At 46.8% G+C, this 17296-nt stretch overlaps 1 protein-coding gene across 1 annotated transcript in view; it reads right to left on the bottom strand.

The window, feature by feature from the left end:
* The window catches only part of LOC310711979 (small serum protein 5-like), a 78774-nt gene that overhangs the window by 14527 nt on the left and 46951 nt on the right, over positions 1 to 17296 (bottom strand). The gene's annotated exons all lie outside the window — the stretch shown is intronic.

The following is a 17296-nucleotide window of genomic DNA, read 5'->3' as shown; positions in this document are numbered from 1 at the left end:
AATTTACAGCATGCTGTACGGTAAAAGAGAACTATATGAAAATGATGTATAGATGGTATTTGACTCCGGTAAGACTAGCATAAATATATAAAAACAATACTAGCATATGCTGGAAGTGTAAAGAGAAAGAAGGCACGTTCTACCACATGTGATGGACACGCAAAAAGGCAAAGGCATTCTGGGAAATGATATATAATGCATTGAAAAAAATGTTTAAGATAACTTTTGTTAAGAAACCAGAAGCCTTTTAAAGAGGTATAATAGGAGAAGAATTACCAAAGGATATGAAAAGACTGTTTATGTATATGATGGCAGCTGTGAGAATGCTTTATGCCCAGGGATGGAAGGAAGAGAAAACACCAACTAAGGAAGAGCAGATTATGAAGGCGATGGAATAGGCTAAAATGGCAAAGATGACTGGAAGAAACAGACACCAAGAGGAAAACAAATTTAATACAGAATGGAAAAAATACATAGACTATATTAAAGAATATTGTAAACACTTAAAGAGGTAATTTTTTTATAACACTTGTAATTTGCAAAAACCAAAAGACTAAAAAAAAGGATTAAATTAAAGTTAGATAAATGTAATCAAATGTGGTAAATATAAAAAAATGTACATTTTGAAAACCGGGGTGGAGTTTGTTATTTTGTTTCAGTTGACGTTTGTAATGTTAAAAAATATGAAAAATAATTTTTAAAAAACCACAAGAGGCTGATGGGAAACCCACAAGCAGGACCTGAGCACAACAGCGCCCCCCCCTGTGGTTTCCATCAATTGGCATTCAGAAACATAGTGCCTCTGACATCCGAGCCATCAGAGTGAGTAGCCCCCATAGGCCTCTCCTCCACGAACTGGTCCACTTGGCCCAAAGCCACCCAAACTGGTGACCATTATGGAACTTTCTTCTGGGGGATAAAGTTCCATAATTAATCTGTGTGCTGTAAGAACAAATGCTTCCTTTTATATGTCCTGAATCTTCCAACGTTCAGCCTCATTGGATGTCCAACAGTTTTATTGTTATGAGCGAGAGAGAGAGAGAAGGTTCTCTCTCTCCACTTTCTCCATGCTCTGCATAAATGCACAGACCTCCCTGATGCTACCTCTGGCCTACCTGTTCTCTAAACCAGTGTTTCCCAACCTTTTTTCGGCAAAGACACACTTGTTTCATGAAAAAAATCTCGAGGCACACCACCATTACAGCCCCGTGACGTCAGTGCGCAGCGTCACGCCGGGAGGGACATGAATTGCTAGCAAATTACATAATCACCTCCTTGAGGGCTGGCTCATCTTCTCCGAAGGCAGAACCCCATTAATTAACAGCACAGACTCACACCATAGCCAAGACGAGGGGGGGAAACCTCAGTCATGCACAGTCATGCACATGTGGGGGCTAAATGAGGACGAAGACCGGGCAGAGAGCAGGGTTCAAATCACCCCACCTGGCCAGGACAATCCCTGGGTGCTCCCTTGGGCCACTCGCCTGACCCACCTCGCAGGGCTGTTGTTGCGAGGATAACACGGGGAGAACCACACGCGCCCCCGGGAGCTCCTTGGAGGAGAAAGCGGGCGATGAATGCAATGCACGAAATATATGAGAGGCGACCAGGTTTTGCAGGTGAGGGGCCCCCGCCAGCCTCCGCTTCCAACACCCGGCGCAACGACGACGAAGTTTCCCCCCGGGCTCGGCTCGGGGAGCAGCGCTGCTCCCCCCCGGCTCCCCTTCGCCCTCCCGGCTCTCTCTGCCGCCCACTGGGGACCCCCCTCACCTGCCAAGTCCGGAGCGCCGGTGGAAGTTGCATGCATGCATGCAGGGCGCCGCGTTGCCATTGCATTGCACTGCACTCCATGCAACGCCTGCACGCATGCATTGCCTTGCACGCCCACCAAGGGCTCTCCCCGCGGTCCGATGCGTCCCCTCCGGCATGGATGCAGCATTGCAAAAATAACCCCCCCCCAACGCAGCCCTACCTGGGGGGCAGCCGCCGCCGCCCCGCCGCCGCGGGGATCCCCAGGCTCCATCCTGCCGCCCGATCTCCACGGGGGCGCAGTCAGGCTGCGCGGGGTCTGCGCGGAAGAGCCCCTGCCCGCCCGCCCGCCGCCGCTGCACTCATTCCATGGCCGGGAGAAGAGCGCTTCAAACAAAACGCCCGGCCCGCCAGGCCACGCTGGGAAACGTAGTTCGCACACCCCGCGCGGGCGCAGAGCCCAAGGGCGAGGGGACTACGGATACCGGCAGCCCCCACGCCGGGGACGGAGGGGGAGAGGCCGGGTGCAGGGATGGAGGGACGGGTGGGCGAGCGAGTGAGTGAGTGGCAGCCGCCAAGCCTTGGCCGAGAGCCAGGAAGGGCCTCCCCGGAGGAAGAGGAGGAGGGAGGCGCAGAGCGGGAGGGAGGGAACCCCAGGGGTCATCTAGTGACGGCGCCCCAATCGAAAATTTGACTTAAAAAAAAAATCTTTCAAATTTTTTAATTTTTCCCGCGGCACACCAGGCAACATCTCGCGGCACACTAGTGTGCCGCGGAACAGTGGTTGGGAAACACTGCTCTAAACTACCCACCCACTCACCTTTCCCCGCAGAGGAGTTTCTCTACCTGCTTAATTGGTTTGGCCGCCCTCTTCCAACTCTACAATCTCCTTGGGGAGGTGAGGTGACCAGATCTGTGCACAGTACTCCAAATGCCATCGCATCATACATTTGCCTAACAGCTTCATGATATCGGCAGCTTTATTTCCAGTGCCTTCCCTAATGATCCCTAGCACGGGATTTGCCTGTTTAATAGAATTGTAGAGCACGCTCTTTCCCACACAAGCCAACCAGATGCTTATGACAAGCCCACCATAGCAGTGCATGTCCCCTCAGAGCCAGTGTGGTGTAGTGGTTAGAGTGTCAGACTAGGACCTTGGGCCTGTCTCTCTGCCCCTCAGTCCATCCTCCCTCTTAGGGTTGCTGTGGGGACTAGATGAAGAAGGGGAGAACCATGCAAATGCAATAAAATAAAATAAATATCTGGATCTCTGCTAAATAGCAACCTTGTGTGCTTCTCAGTCGTAGCTCTTCTCATATAGGATGTCTTGGTATCTTTTTGATGGCAAAGACTTGTTTTTATTTTATTTTCCCAGTATGTTTTTATAGTGTTTTCATTGCTTTTATAAATTTTACCATCTTTACTGCCACCCTGGAATTATGTATTGTTAAGTTTTATTTTACTCTGTTATTGTTTCAAAATTGTACCTTTTGTGCCCTTTATAAATTTATTAAATGAAAAAGCCTGTCAAGCTAGCAGAGACTTGTTACCTGCAGCATCTTAGTCTGACGTTTTCTCCAGCTGACCTTAGGCCAGCTGCTTGATAGGTATCTAGGAGTGTTTACTGCAGGAATTTGGAACCAGAGTCACAGGACAGACAAGTTGCCCCAGAAAACCTAGTGATGTGACATACTTTATCCCCTGTGGTCCCACAAATCACCTGTTACACATCTTGCGACCCATAAACAAAGGCATGTAATCTGAAAAGTTGATCTGTGTGATTTTGCGATAGATTTATTGGTTTGAAATGGTGGGTGTCTCCTTCTTTTCTGTTCTTTGAATGAGTATCTCTGTCCACGTTTCCTCATGATATTGGGGCGGGGGGCATATATAGTCAGCAGCAGTTTAGAAAAAAGCCCTATGAGGAAAGGCTAAAGAGAAGACTGTGGCAGGGTATGCAATAGCCTTTCCCCAATATTATTTATTTATCCTTTCTTTATTTCATATCTTTATATACAGCCAGTGGCGTAGCGTGGGGGGTGCAGGGGGGCCCGGGCGCAACATCTGGGGGTTAGGTTAGGGGGCGCAAATCCATGGGTTAGGGGGCGCAAATCCACAGGTTAGGGGGCGCAAATTACTTGCCTTGCCCCGGGTGCTGACAACCCACGCTACGCCACTGTATACAGCTTAATACTAAAATAGTCTCTAAGTGGCTTACAAAAATAACAGATACTTTGTGTGTATGTTACATTGTGCATTGTCACTGTGTGGTTACTTATAATAGTGATGGGTGGTGAATGCATGAGTAATTGCATACATACCCTGCATGCACTTGAGTTTGTGCATAGAACAAAGACACTCATGAATGTGCCACCCACCTCCACCTCCCAGGGATTCTGAACCCGTAGATTAAATGTCTCCCACTTCTGGAAGGCAAGAAGCTCCAGGGAAGGACTGCATTCTGAGGCTGGTGGAGTCTTAATTCCCTCACCGGCCAAGATTTGGGAGACCTCAGCATCCCTTGGCAGAGGAACCAAACCGAAATAAAGTGAATTTGTCAGTTAGGGATTGTGGCTGTGTGCCCAACTCCACCAAATCCTGGTTCAAGTGCCAGATTTAGGGTGGTGCGAGTGGTTCCCCTATACAGGGCGCTGAGCCAAGGGGGCGCAAATTTGAGAAGACCCATTTTGGGGTGCCAAATTTTGGGCTCACTTGGCGCATATTACCAAAGATTACCAGAGTCTGACCCTGGAACCAGACCAATCTAGGGGGATCACCCCAGGCTGCCCAGAGTGATCCTAGGCTGCCAGGGGGTGGGGCATCAGACAAGAAGGAGAGGTGAGTGGGAAGAAGGTCAGGGTAGGAAGAAGGGTGGGAAGGAATGTCAGTTGGGAAAAAGGAAAGCGAAGCTGCAGGGCCTTGTCTGCTTTGCCAGTGCCTTTGCCCCAAGGAAAGCCCCTGCAAAGCAGAACCCACACGACTGAATCCTCAGCTTACTTCCCAAACTAATACAGGGATCATAATTACACTTCGATTTTTGTTCCTCTCGCAAAACCTGAGATTCAGTTCTTGGCTCAAAAACCTACCTAAAATGCATTTTTAGATTTGTTAATCTTTGATAAAAGGTGTTTAGGAGCTGAGATACAACATTTAAACATGTATTTTGTGGTAAAGCACACATTTAAATAGTATTTAAGTATGGATTTTCTAAGAGATTTAGAAAACAGAATCCACAGTTAAATCTGGAAATAGAAAGATTGTAGGAATGGACACATGAAAAATTGACCCAGGCCAACCCTTTGAGAGACTCTCCACCTGACGAGGCCCCCGCCATGTCATTCAATAAAGATACACTCATCCTTTTGGCACTCATGGAAGAAAAGAGGCAGAGATGAAGACATTGACTGATTTATTCAGGTTCTCTATCATGAAGGGAATGGAATAGGTTTGTATAGCTTCAAAACACAGTTGTGATGTGTTTAGCTTCAAAAATTCAGCTGCGAAGCATCATCATTTCCCGTTGGTTCCAGGTTTGCTAATAAAAGAAGAAGCATTAAGTATGAAACAAGGTTTGTCTTGAATTGCAACAGCCTTTAAAGAAGCTCTAAAATGACACACCAGTTTAGCTATCGCTAACATCTTTCAGTGCAGCCTCTGCCTGCCTACTCATAAGTCCACATTCACATTCGCTTGACTTGTATTTTGACCGTATTGTGTACCAACTAATTATTCTGGGTCCTAGAGCTTTTCATGCTGTTCTGCAGCTGTGCCATAAGTTTCTTGAGAAAATCTGATCTTGCCAGAAAACCTGAAGAGAGATTTGGCCCACTTGATAATGACCGCTCCCCACATTAAATGGGGGGGGCGCCCTTTGCATGGTCGCACGCAGCCCCTGGACCCTACACGGCACCATTAGCACAGGCTTGGCTTCGCCTCCCCCAGGTGAGATACCTAGAGGTCTCTACCTACCTCAGTCAGTTGCCAAATTCTGCCTGGGCAGGCGTTGCCAAGGTGATCAGGCTAGGTAGGGGGAGGGACCCCTGCCCACACAATAGAGCAGTGTTTCCCAACCACTGTTCCGCGGCACACTAGTGTGCCGCGAGATGTTGCCTGGTGTGCCACGGGAAAAATTAAAAAATTCGAAAGATTTTTTTTTTAAAAAAAAGTCAAATTTTCGATTGGGGCGCCGTCACTAGATGACCCCTGGGGTTCCCTCCCTCCCTCCCGCTCTGCGCCACCCTCCTCCTCCTCCTCCGGGGAGGCCCTTCCTGGCTCTTCCGCCAAGCCAAGGCTTGGCGACTGCCACTCACTCACTCGCTCGCCCACCCATCCCTCCATCCCTGCACCCGGCCTCTCCCCCTCCGTCCCCGGCACGGGGGCTGCCGGGATCCGTAGTCCCCTCGCCCTTGGGCTCCGCGCGGGCGGGGTGCACAAACTACGTTTCCCAGCGTGGCCTGGCGGGCCGGGCGTTTTGTTTGAAGCGCTCTTCTCCCGGCCATGGAATGAGCGCAGCGGCGGCGGCCGGGCGGGCAGGGGCTCTTCCGCGCAGACCCCGCGCAGCCTGCCTGCGCCCCCGCGGAGATCAGGCGGCAGGATGGAGCCCGGGGATCCCCGCGGAGGCGGAGCGGCAGAGGCGGAGGCTGCCCCCCAGGTAGGGCTGCGTCGGGGGGGTGTTATTTTTGCAATGCTGCATCCGCGCCGGAGGGGACGCATCGGACCGCGGGGAGACCCCTTGGCGGGCGTGCAAGGCAATGCATGCGTGCAGGCGTTGCATGGAGTGCAGTGCAATGCAATGGCAACGCGGCGCCCTGCATGCATGCATGCAACTTCCACCGGCGCTCTGGACTTGGCAGGTGAGGGGGGTCCCCAGTGGGCGGCAGAGAGAGCCGGGAGGGCGAAGGGGAGCCGGGGGGGGAGCAGCGCTGCTCCCCGAGCCGAGCCCGGGGGGAAACTTCGGCGTCGTTGCGCCGGGTGTTGGAAGCGGAGGCTGGCGGGGGCCCCTCACCTGCAAAACCTGGTCGCCTCTCATATATTTTGTGCATTGCATTCATCGCCCGCTTTCTCCTCCAAGGAGCTCCCGGGGGCGCGCGTGGTTCTCCCCGTGTTATCCTCGCAACAACAGCCCTGCGAGGTGGGTCAGGCGAGTGGCCCAAGGGAGCACCCAGGGATTGTCCTGGCCAGGTGGGGTGATTTGAACCCTGCTCTCTGCCCGGTCTTCGTCCTCATTTAGCCCCCACATGTGCATGACTGTGCATGACTGAGGTTTTCCCCCCTCGTCTTGGCTATGGTGTGAGTCTGTGCTGTTAATTAATGGGGTTCTGCCTTCGGAGAAGATGAGCCAGCCCTCAAGGAGGTGATTATGTAATTTGCTAGCAATTCATGTCCCTCCCGGCGTGACGCTGCGCGCTGACGTCACGGGGCTGTAATGGTGGTGTGCCTCGAGATTTTTTTCATGAAACAAGTGTGCCTTTGCCCAAAAAAGGTTGGGAAACACTGCAATAGAGGGAGGATCTTACCTGGGAATCTTCAGTTGGCTCCAGAGCTTCTCCCACCCTACCCACCCTCAGTTAAGACTTCTTTTGCAGGTTAACCTTTTCTCCACAGGTACGCGGGCGCTGCTACGTTAAGGTCGCTGTTAAAGGGCCGGAAAGGAATTTCCCTGCATTGGCAGGTTTTGCCTTTCCCATAGCAAAATGGCACAACTTTGGCGGTATCAGGCCTTGGGCGGAATCCTTTAGTCTATCTTCTCTGAATGGGGGGGGGGTGCAGCGGTGACCCACGCCTCCTTCCTCTTTGTGGCGGCGATACCAGGGTTCCCCGTTAAAGGGGTTATTTGAGGGGAGGCTTTGACCATATGCCCGCGACGGTGCCGTAACGGGGGCAGACTCTCTCTGCTTGAACATATGTTCTCCAGAGCCAGCCCCCCCCCCCCGGATAACCCTGATGTTCCCCAGATCCCCGGTGGGGAACTGGGAGGGATAAATGCCCAATGCCTGACCCAAGGTCTACCCACATCTGAAACATAATAAAGTTGTGGCCAATTTTAATCCCATAGCACGTTGTCTTGAGTCGTTATTCCACATGGGGGCCGCCCAGGGTTTGGGGGACTCTGCCTGTCCACGCAAACTGATTTTGGAAGGGCTTGTGAATAGCTTTCTTTGAAGTTTCTGCAGATCTGCTGGCAGGGGCCGTTTCCTCCCACCTCCTCCCTTTCTTCCCATGCCCCCTCCCTGGCAATAGTTTTTCATTAGAGCTTCCCACCATTGAACTGCACCCCCCCCCCCAGTTATTGCCTGTCTGGGACCTGGGATTTCCCCCTCATTTTCCAGATGACCCTGTTCTGCAATAAAACACTCACGTTCTGATCGTATCACATCTTTCTGCATAACTGCAAAACCTTCCCTCTTAAAAAACTGAAAGGCCATTCTAGAGAATGCAGAGGTGATAAGTTGGGAGCAAGGAGGCCAGAAGCCTAGAGTGCCTTTAGAAACCCTCTTAATAACATATTTGGAGGGGGGAGCAAAGAGTCCTGGAAACTTAGCTTATTCTCTTTACCTTTTAGCAACAGGTAACCCCCACACTGACCCCCCAGAGGGTGGAGCAAGGCAGATAATACTCAGAAAAATCTGACGATGCACAACCCAAGTGTGCACAAAGAAACCTGGTTTCCTGGAGATGGTTCCAGGACAGAAGTAGAAAGTGCACCCATGGAGCCACCGAGCAAAGCAAGTCAGGATTTTTCAGGCAAATGTGGATTGGCACTAAGTGTATATACTGGGAGTAGCCAACAAGGCTACCATCACCCCGACTATTAGCTATGCTGGTCAGGACTGGTGAAAGTAGGAGTTGAACGTGGAGTTCAGCAGCTTGCCTTCCCTTGGTGTGTGGGCAGAAGGTAGATCAAGGTCTCCTGGCAGACTGATTCCCCTAGTGATTTGCAGCAGTTCTTCAAATACAGCTGCTTCTGCCTCCCAGTTGCTTACCAACAGCAACAAAAAAGCCAAGGTCCTAAACATGTGGCTGAAATGGAGAAGGCTAACCAGAAGTGGACCTAACCAGAAGTGGAAGGGATGTGTGAGCTCTGCTCAGTTCTGGTCCTGAAAAGAAATCCCTCTGCTCACCCTGTCCTTTCCTTCTAACCAGATGTGCACTTCTGTGTGGAAGGGATGTGTGAGCTCTGCTCAGTTCTGGTCCTGAAAAGAAATCCCTCTGCTCACCCTGTCCTTTCCTTCTAACTGCATGTCCTTTGCCCCTGGTTCAGCTTGATAGATCATGGGAGTCAATTCGATAAGCACATCGCTATACAGGATTGCAATCTTAATGTGGTGCCACAACACCAACGAGAGGGGCTACTCACGGTGTCCGGCTCAGTGGCGGGCAGTCCATTAAGGCAAGCTCAGGAGGTCCTCAGCCAGCGCCTGCCTCCTTGCTGACAGCCACTCCAGGGAATGGCACTGCCTGCCAGTCTTCTTTGTCTCAGGGCTTCTCCACACTTACTTTCCATGCACTTCCTAGGCACAGCCCATGCTTTAAAGCAGGGGTTGCCAACCTAAGGCCCATGGGCCACAAGCAGCCCACGGGGGTCGTTTAACCGGCCCTAAGAGCTTTGGATGAAAGAATGTTTTAAATTGTTTTTTACAATGTTTTCTTAAAGCTGCAATTGAGTTTAGATCTTTTTAGAATGTTTTAATCTGTTTTAAAATATTTGCATTGTTTCTCTATTAAATTCTACTTCTGTATGCTGCCAAGGGCTCCTGGGGGAGGAAGGGCAGGATGATGATGATGATGATGATGATGATTATAATGCCTTGTATTTCTAACTGTTTCTAAATTTGCACCAATAAATATAAAGTAGCACATGTAAATCTGTGTCCATAACTGATCAAGCCTCTATTCACTGACAGAGGGAGATTCTCCCCCTGCCAGTGTGGGCAATGCATGAATAGGCCCAGTGCCAATCTTTTACTTTTTCCTACCTTTTGTCACAGCATTCTGCTCCGCTTCTGCTGCATGTGCATTTCATGCCATTAGCTCCATTCCACTCAGACCCCATTCCGTGTTTTGTCCCATCCAAAGGAGAAGTGCATCCATCTGGAGGAATGATTGATCCTAGAGATGGCAGGGAGAACACGGTCAGTTTCATCGACATCAGTGCCCGCACTTCCAAAATGCAACAAAAAGCAGCTGTTCAAATCAGAAGATAACCTGGGGAAATGATCACCACTTGGCACCACACTCTCCTGGTTGCCCAGCCTGTAACAGCACCCACAGCTTATTTCTCCAGTCTGGCTCTTCCCACTGTGGGAGACAGCCTGTTTCTGAGTCCCAGTTGCTCCTGTTCTCCGCTTGTGGGCTTCCCCCTGGGGGAACAGACTAGTTTACCTCCCAAGATTGAGAAGAATAGCACCTGTACATCTTGCCTGAAAGTTCAAATTATACAAATGTTAGAAATGCACTCTCCTCCCACTTTTAAAAAATAAAAATGGGGACCTGGAAATTACGAGGCACCTGGGAGAGAGGGCAGTGGTTCCCCCCACCCCTGCCTGCATGGATGCCCATCACCACAACCAATGGTTTCAAAATACACCTCTGCAGCTGCAGTGGTTGATGAAATGGTTGATGAAACGACAGGTTGTGGTCTGGCTGGTGCCTTTGGGTGCATGTGTGTGCATTCACCAAGTTGTATATTAGGCCAGGGATGGACAAGCTGCGACCTTCCAGGTGTTTTTAGACTCCAATTTGCATTTTAGACTCCACCCACCAGCGTGATTAATGGCTGGGGGTGGTGAGAGTGATGGTCCACAGATTCCCCACTCCTGTGGGAAAGAGAAGATACACACCATTGCCCACTCAAATCTTTAATTTTTAGGGAACCTGAAGAGGGGACTGGATACTGAAGGAGGACAACTCTGGCAATCCTGCAAAACACAGTTTGAGAAGGTATGCCCAGAAGGCAAACCAAAGGACCAAAATATGGATGGTAACTGATCAAGTGCATGGATCAGGAAATAAGAATAGTTCCTGGTACATCGTAAGGCTGTGCACACACTCCCCTCTATAGGGAAAACCTATTGCGAAAGAATTTTGTATACTGAGGAGATAGGTTTTTTGGTTTATACAAGTCTTCCTGCTTCATTATTGGCCCATCCTAAAAGGTTACACCCTTTAGCACTCTCAGGGGTTGCTTTATTGCCCTGAATGGCTAATGTGCTTCAAGGATAAGTGCTGGCAGGGTGCGGGAGGACCTTTGGATGTCAGTCCAGCCAGCATGCGGCCTCTCAGGGATGTCAATCTTCCTGATAGGGTCTGACCTTTGAGCTTTGACGTAGGCGCTGATCTGTTCCTGCTGTGTACTGGCCAGCTAAAATCTCTCTGTTATTATCCTCTGGTGCTCCTGATAACTGAAGGGGAAAGTATTTTATCTTGCTTATGCTATGTTATTCTGCTAAAAGTATGTGTCACTGTTTTTTATGCTGTGTTCGAGCCTGACACTATAAAGGCAGTGAACTCCTCTCCACTACTGTTGCTGTTGCCACTGAATCCAAAAGAATGCTAGAATTTCCAAAACACCCTTCACCTGATCCAGGACAATCTAGGAATCAACCCTCCCACCCACGAACCAGTCCTGAATCCATTTGGGTGGGGAGTTAATGTTTAGCTGTTGCTTTTAACAAGGTGGTGAAGCTGACCTCTGCAGTCTTCCTTCTGGACATGCTGTCTCCTGACAGCTTTTCATTGCTCTGGAGGCCTGATTCAACCCAGGGCAATTTAGGGCTGTCTCAAGCTGACTCAGCCCAAGCCTGGATCTCCATGAATTTGGCCATCTGGTGCCTTGTCCCAGCAAGTAGGGGTGGGTTGAAGTCTATGGAAATGCTTGATTGAGTGTGCAGGCCCTGCTCTTTCTTCATGAAAATTGTTCAACATTGCTAGTGCAAATATTTCATAATAAGCACATTTTGTATGCAGTTTTGACTAATGTCCCCATTTTTGCAAGTGATTTCTCCCAATATATTGCATTTATTTTTATATTTTTGCTAATATGTTCATTCTTACACACGCTTTTACCTAGCATATGCATTTCTGTAAACACTATTTGTTTGGAGAACTGCCTTGCAAAATTCATATAACTGCAGATTGCAAAGGAAGACTTTGTTTTGTTTCTCATGTCTTCTAGAAATTGATAATTTGATAGATTCACCTTCAAATGCAAACTGAATGGAATTTCTCTTGCATCCCTAATCCTGAGTCAGGATCAATTTTTTATTTAAAAAAAAAGCCAAGCATGAAATAATCAATTGCACAAATCAGTAGGCTGTTCAATAACTTTACCATCTTTAACTTCTGCTTTATTTATGGTTCGGACACAGGCGCCTTGGCACTTGCCCAGCCAGGTGATGCATAACATGATCAGAATGAGAGCAACTTTCTGAAAAAGAGGAATGGGAAGGGGGAAGAATTCAACAAAACAGGCTTTCAGTTGCTTTGAGAGTTTACACTAAGCTTTGACTCCAGTAGAACTTTGTGGTTATTTACATTTTAATAAATGAATGAAATATTTACTGCTAAAAGCTATAAGCTGTCACAATTGGTCACAATGCATAGAATACAAATAATCGATTTAAAACTAAACAGCAACAACAGCAAAGCAAAAATTCAAAAATAACACCTGCATAAGTTAAGCACTCCACATCTCACACTCCCCCTTATGATACGTGTCTTGGTGCCTAGTGCTCAACTTACTTGCAGCCAAGGCAAATTTTGCAACCTGTGCAGTAATAAATATGTTATTGCCAGCCAGCAAAATAGAGATTTGATCAAGGGGAAAGAGAGGAAAGGATGTAATGAAGGAATTTTTGTCTATAAAGGGCACAGTAACAAATGGGATGGAATGTCCTCCATGTCTCCCGACTCACAGATGCAGAGTCTTTGGTGCACAAGGGCGTTATTGAATCTCCCCACTAGATATGCAGAGGGCATACACTGAAGACGCAAAGCTGTAAATGCCTTTCTAAGTGGTGCCAGCGTGAGATTAATGAAGTACGGCTCCAGCCCAAAATATGTTTTTTATATTGGATACCAGGATGAGTATGCCATCTGGGGAAGTAAATGAAGGTCCCGCCATTTAGAGTCCAAATGGTTTTTCTCTTTGATGAGTTGTTTGACTCTGTTAGAGGCAAGATTTGGTAGGGAGTCCACATTAATCCCATAATAATGGAGAATCTTACTGACTGAGTTTGCCCAAGAGCTTCAGGGTGTAAAATGCAATTGCTCTCGGAAGCATTTTTAGGGAGCCTGGTATTACTCATGCTAGGCAGCTTCAGCCAGTATAGGGCTAGCAATACATGCACACTGGTTTGTAAGCAGATTAGCCCTGTTTCAGCTCTTAAAAGGGGGCAGGTGTACCTTTGGGGACAATCAACAGTGATTTCAGGAAAGAGTTCTGCACCACTTCTAAGGGGAGGACATTAATATATCCCCAAATCTCTGCACTGTACGCATAATCTTCTTTTGAAATACCTCAACTGTGGGGGCAACTAAACTCCCCCCCCCCGAACTCTGGAAAACTGTAATAAAGAGTGAATAGAGTGAGAGGGTTTCAATTAACTGCAAGTAGGTTATGTGACTAATGACTAGGATTCTGATATTGACTGGCAGGAGTCAGAGGGGACAGGGAGCCTTTGAAGCACCCTAATTCTGAAGCCCATTTTAGTCAGAGCAAATAAATTTGCATTGCCACATAAGCCTTTGCAACAGGTGAAAGGTTTGGATCACTGACCTTAGTGAGGCACAAAAGCATTAATCCACTTACCATCTTGACTTTTTGCTGTGTAGACAAAAAGGACTTCTTGCTAAAAAATGGCTGCTAGAATAAAGGAGTGTTCTGTGGTAATGGGAGCAAGGAATCTATCACATTTATATATGCCCAAGAGGCAAAATCAAAGAGAACGCCTCCTTCTTTTTGAATTAATGTGACCACCCCCGCCACAAACACACACACAAAAACAAAAAAAACCTCTTCTTCCTGTACAGAAAGGGGAAGAAATGTCATGTTTTAATAAGGACATAACTAATTTACATTTGGTGGGACGTGGGTGGCGCTGTGGGTTAAACCACTGAACCTAGGACTTGCTGATCAGAAGGTTGGCAGTTCGAATCCCTGCGACGGGGTGAGCTCCCGTTGCTCGGTCCCTGCTCCTGCCAACCTAGCAGTGCGAAAGCACGTCAAAGTGCAAGTAGATGAATAGGTACTGCTCCGGCGGGAAGGTAAACGGCGTTTCCGTGCGCTGCTCTGGTTCGCCAGAAGCGGCTTAGTCATGCTGGCCACATTACCCGGAAGCTGTACGCTGGCTCCCTCGGCCAAGAAAGCGAGATGAGCACTGCAACCCCAGAGTCAGCCACGAGTGGACCTAATGGTCAGGGGTCCCTTTATCTTTACCTTTAATTTACATTTGCAATCTGAAGTGGAAATGTAGCAAGCAGAATTGATTCTTTTAAATTTGGGCTTATTTTATTTTTTCAGTCTAAATGATGTGTACAAAAATTCACATTTTAGGGGAAGTGTACATAATCTCACATGTTACTGGAAATAAAATACAAGAACACAGTGTTAGGCTAAATTGCCTGGAAAACGTGTATTATGCAAAATTGCAAACCAACTTGTATATTTGCTTGAGTGAACCCTAAAATGGTGGCAGATTTTCATTGGGGCACTAAGAATTGCAGGCTGATTTGAAGATGTGGCAAACCAAACAAAGGCTTTGATAAATGAGAAACTGAAATTGACACCATCCATCCCCATCTGTTGTCAACACAATTCCACCTTCAGTGCAGTCTTCCACTTGACTTTCAGCAGGTGTTCTCTGCTGTAACTTTTAAACTTTTGCTGAACACTCATGCAGACAAATAACATAACTTCTATAATAGTTAGTTGGTGATTTCTGAATTAAATTTGCTGTGTGGCTTTTATTGCATATATATGTTGAACTGTTGAAAACTGCTTTAATTTTTTATTTTACAAAACTGGAGTATATAAGTATTTGTATATATAGAATAAAATAAAGGTTAACTTAAAAAAATGAAATTCAAAAGATTTCATTAGCTCTCTCTGCACAATTGAGCATCCACAAAGGCGGGGAATCATGCGGAAGATCTGAGATGTGTTCTAGCAAACATGAGTAAAACCCTCCTCTCTTTGATCTTTATCTATGGGCCTTCACAGCCCAGGAAGGTTGAGGACTTTTGCCTTCTACATGGAAGGAGATTTCCTGTTCAGATTGTGTTCCTTGGGGATGCTAATTGCTTAAGCAGCATTCAAGAACCTATAGACTTGTACCTTAATTACCTCTCCCATCAATCTTAATGCCTCATTAATTGGAACAAAACATGCCTAACGTTCTTTTGCTGGAAGTATCTGGCAATGTTCGAGCAATTTTGAAGCCCACTGTAGCCAGACCAAATAAATTTGCACTACCATCAAAACCTTTACAAAAATTCTATGCAAACCACATCAAAGGAGACCTTAGTGAAACTAAGTAAGAAGTACTGCTCTTAAAGCAGTTCTGTGTGATAATGCCAGTTAACTATCCACCACATTTATATAACCAGAAAAAGTCCGAGAGGCTAATTCAAGGTGCTATGTGAATTACTGGAGCACAGGCGGAACACTCTCCTCTATTGTGGATGGGGAAGAAATTTGAGTCGTTTTACATTTTAATGTGAACTTATTAACCTTTTCAAATGCAACGTGGTGAAAAGGAGTGAGTCATCTAACTTTGTGTTGTAGAAACACAAATTTAGATGACGCACTTCTATGTGCCACATCTACAAAAGTAACATACAAAATTGTTACCAAAGATAACATACAAAACTATATTGTACAAGGCAAAACTGATGGTAATGTGTGTATGTGTGTGCGTGTTGTAAACTAATTTAAGTTTTTAAAAATGAAACTGCAGTATATAACTATTTTTTAAAACTATATAAATTAATTAAAGTTAAAGTTTATTTAAAAAGGATAACAGCCTATGACTTTTTAAAATGTTTTAGCAGAAATGGATGGAATTTGCAAATGGATGGAATTCTAAGGGTATGAAATCTGCCAGATTTCAGACAGCTGGGCTGGGCTGGGCAGGATGGGGCAGGGTGGTTGTGCCAAGTGCCTTTAAAGTTGAATTGTGGGAGGATAAAAAAGGATTCACTTCATACACACACCATAGTTTTGTACTCTTTTCTGATATGTTGCTTCCATATCATTCCCCAAAGCACTGTAATTGGAGAGTCTTGGTAAAACCATTCCCTGCCCCTTGGGTTAAGAACTTAATTTGTTCTGGAGGTCCATTCTTACCCTGAAACTGTCCTTAACCTGAGCTACCACTTTAGCTAATGGGGCCTCCTGCTGCTGCCGCGCCACCAGAGCACGATTTCTGTTCTCACCCTGAAGCAAAGTTCTTAACCCGAGTTACTATTGTTGTAAATAAAAATATGCCCTTTTCCCTTATGGGGTATCCAAGAGCCCATATAGAGTCCTTACATAGGTTCCCTATTGGTAGGAGAAAATAACAGAGGCCAACCAGAGAATATTGAGAAGCAAAGCAGCTAGTAAGCTTGATCTTTATTGATCTGTTGCAACAGGGTACTCCCCTCACACGCAGGAGAGGAAGAGGACCCAGAACAATGGCCTGCAAGGCCTTATAAAGACTTTTGAAATTCCCATCCTCTAGATCAAGACCACCCCCAGAAACATTATGCATACATCACAGAAGGGGTGTAACCTAAGACCACCCCTCAGATACATCCCACCTACATCACAGAAATTTAAATGTTGTTTTTCTCTTGTCCTTGTTTATCTCCTGTCTAGCAGGTTACTTGATTGGATTTTCTGGGGAGCCTGGCCATTCTTTTGTAGTGGTAAAATACTTATTTCCTGGGCCAGGTCACAGGCTCACACCTTATTCAAACACAGATTAAGACAGGATTTGTGAAGGAAGAGACAATGGGGAGGCTTTTCCAGTTTAACCTTGCAGAGAAAGGATTTGGTCAGTTTAGGAATCGAAATGGTTCCAGGTTGGCTTTCCTGTGCTGATCTATGTATGTGCAGTTATGAACATTACTATATATTTAAGACCATAAAATTCCTATCACATTATTCCCCCCTTTGGGGCTAGAATTTTTCTTAAAAATTTTTGCCCCTCAAATAATAACATCGTATGTTGTAAATGGATGTCTTTGTATAAATATATCATATAAAAATAACACATGTTGCGTTTTGCTACTAAATTACTTGTGGCATTCTAACACTTTGGGAGAGACCATTTACTCAATAGTGTTCTATGCTTTACACCTAGCAGGAAGGTCCACTAATGACTGAAAAGTGCAGTTTGCTTCCCCCCCGCCATTTTTGTGTTCTCAGGTGTCAAGGTAGCTCTTCTGTGGTCTCACACCGACAGTGCTACAGCAACACATCCTGTCTGTTGAATCCCCTCGGGGCTTTCATTTAACCATGTTGCCTAGCATTCACCATAGCTGGCACAGGTTTGGGCATCTCGTG

This window comes from Podarcis liolepis (assembly GCF_965112155.1).
Source record: "Podarcis liolepis genome assembly, chromosome: 7".
Classification (NCBI taxonomy): Eukaryota; Metazoa; Chordata; class Lepidosauria; order Squamata; family Lacertidae; genus Podarcis; species Podarcis liolepis.
This window is presented reverse-complemented; position numbering and strand designations above follow the sequence as displayed.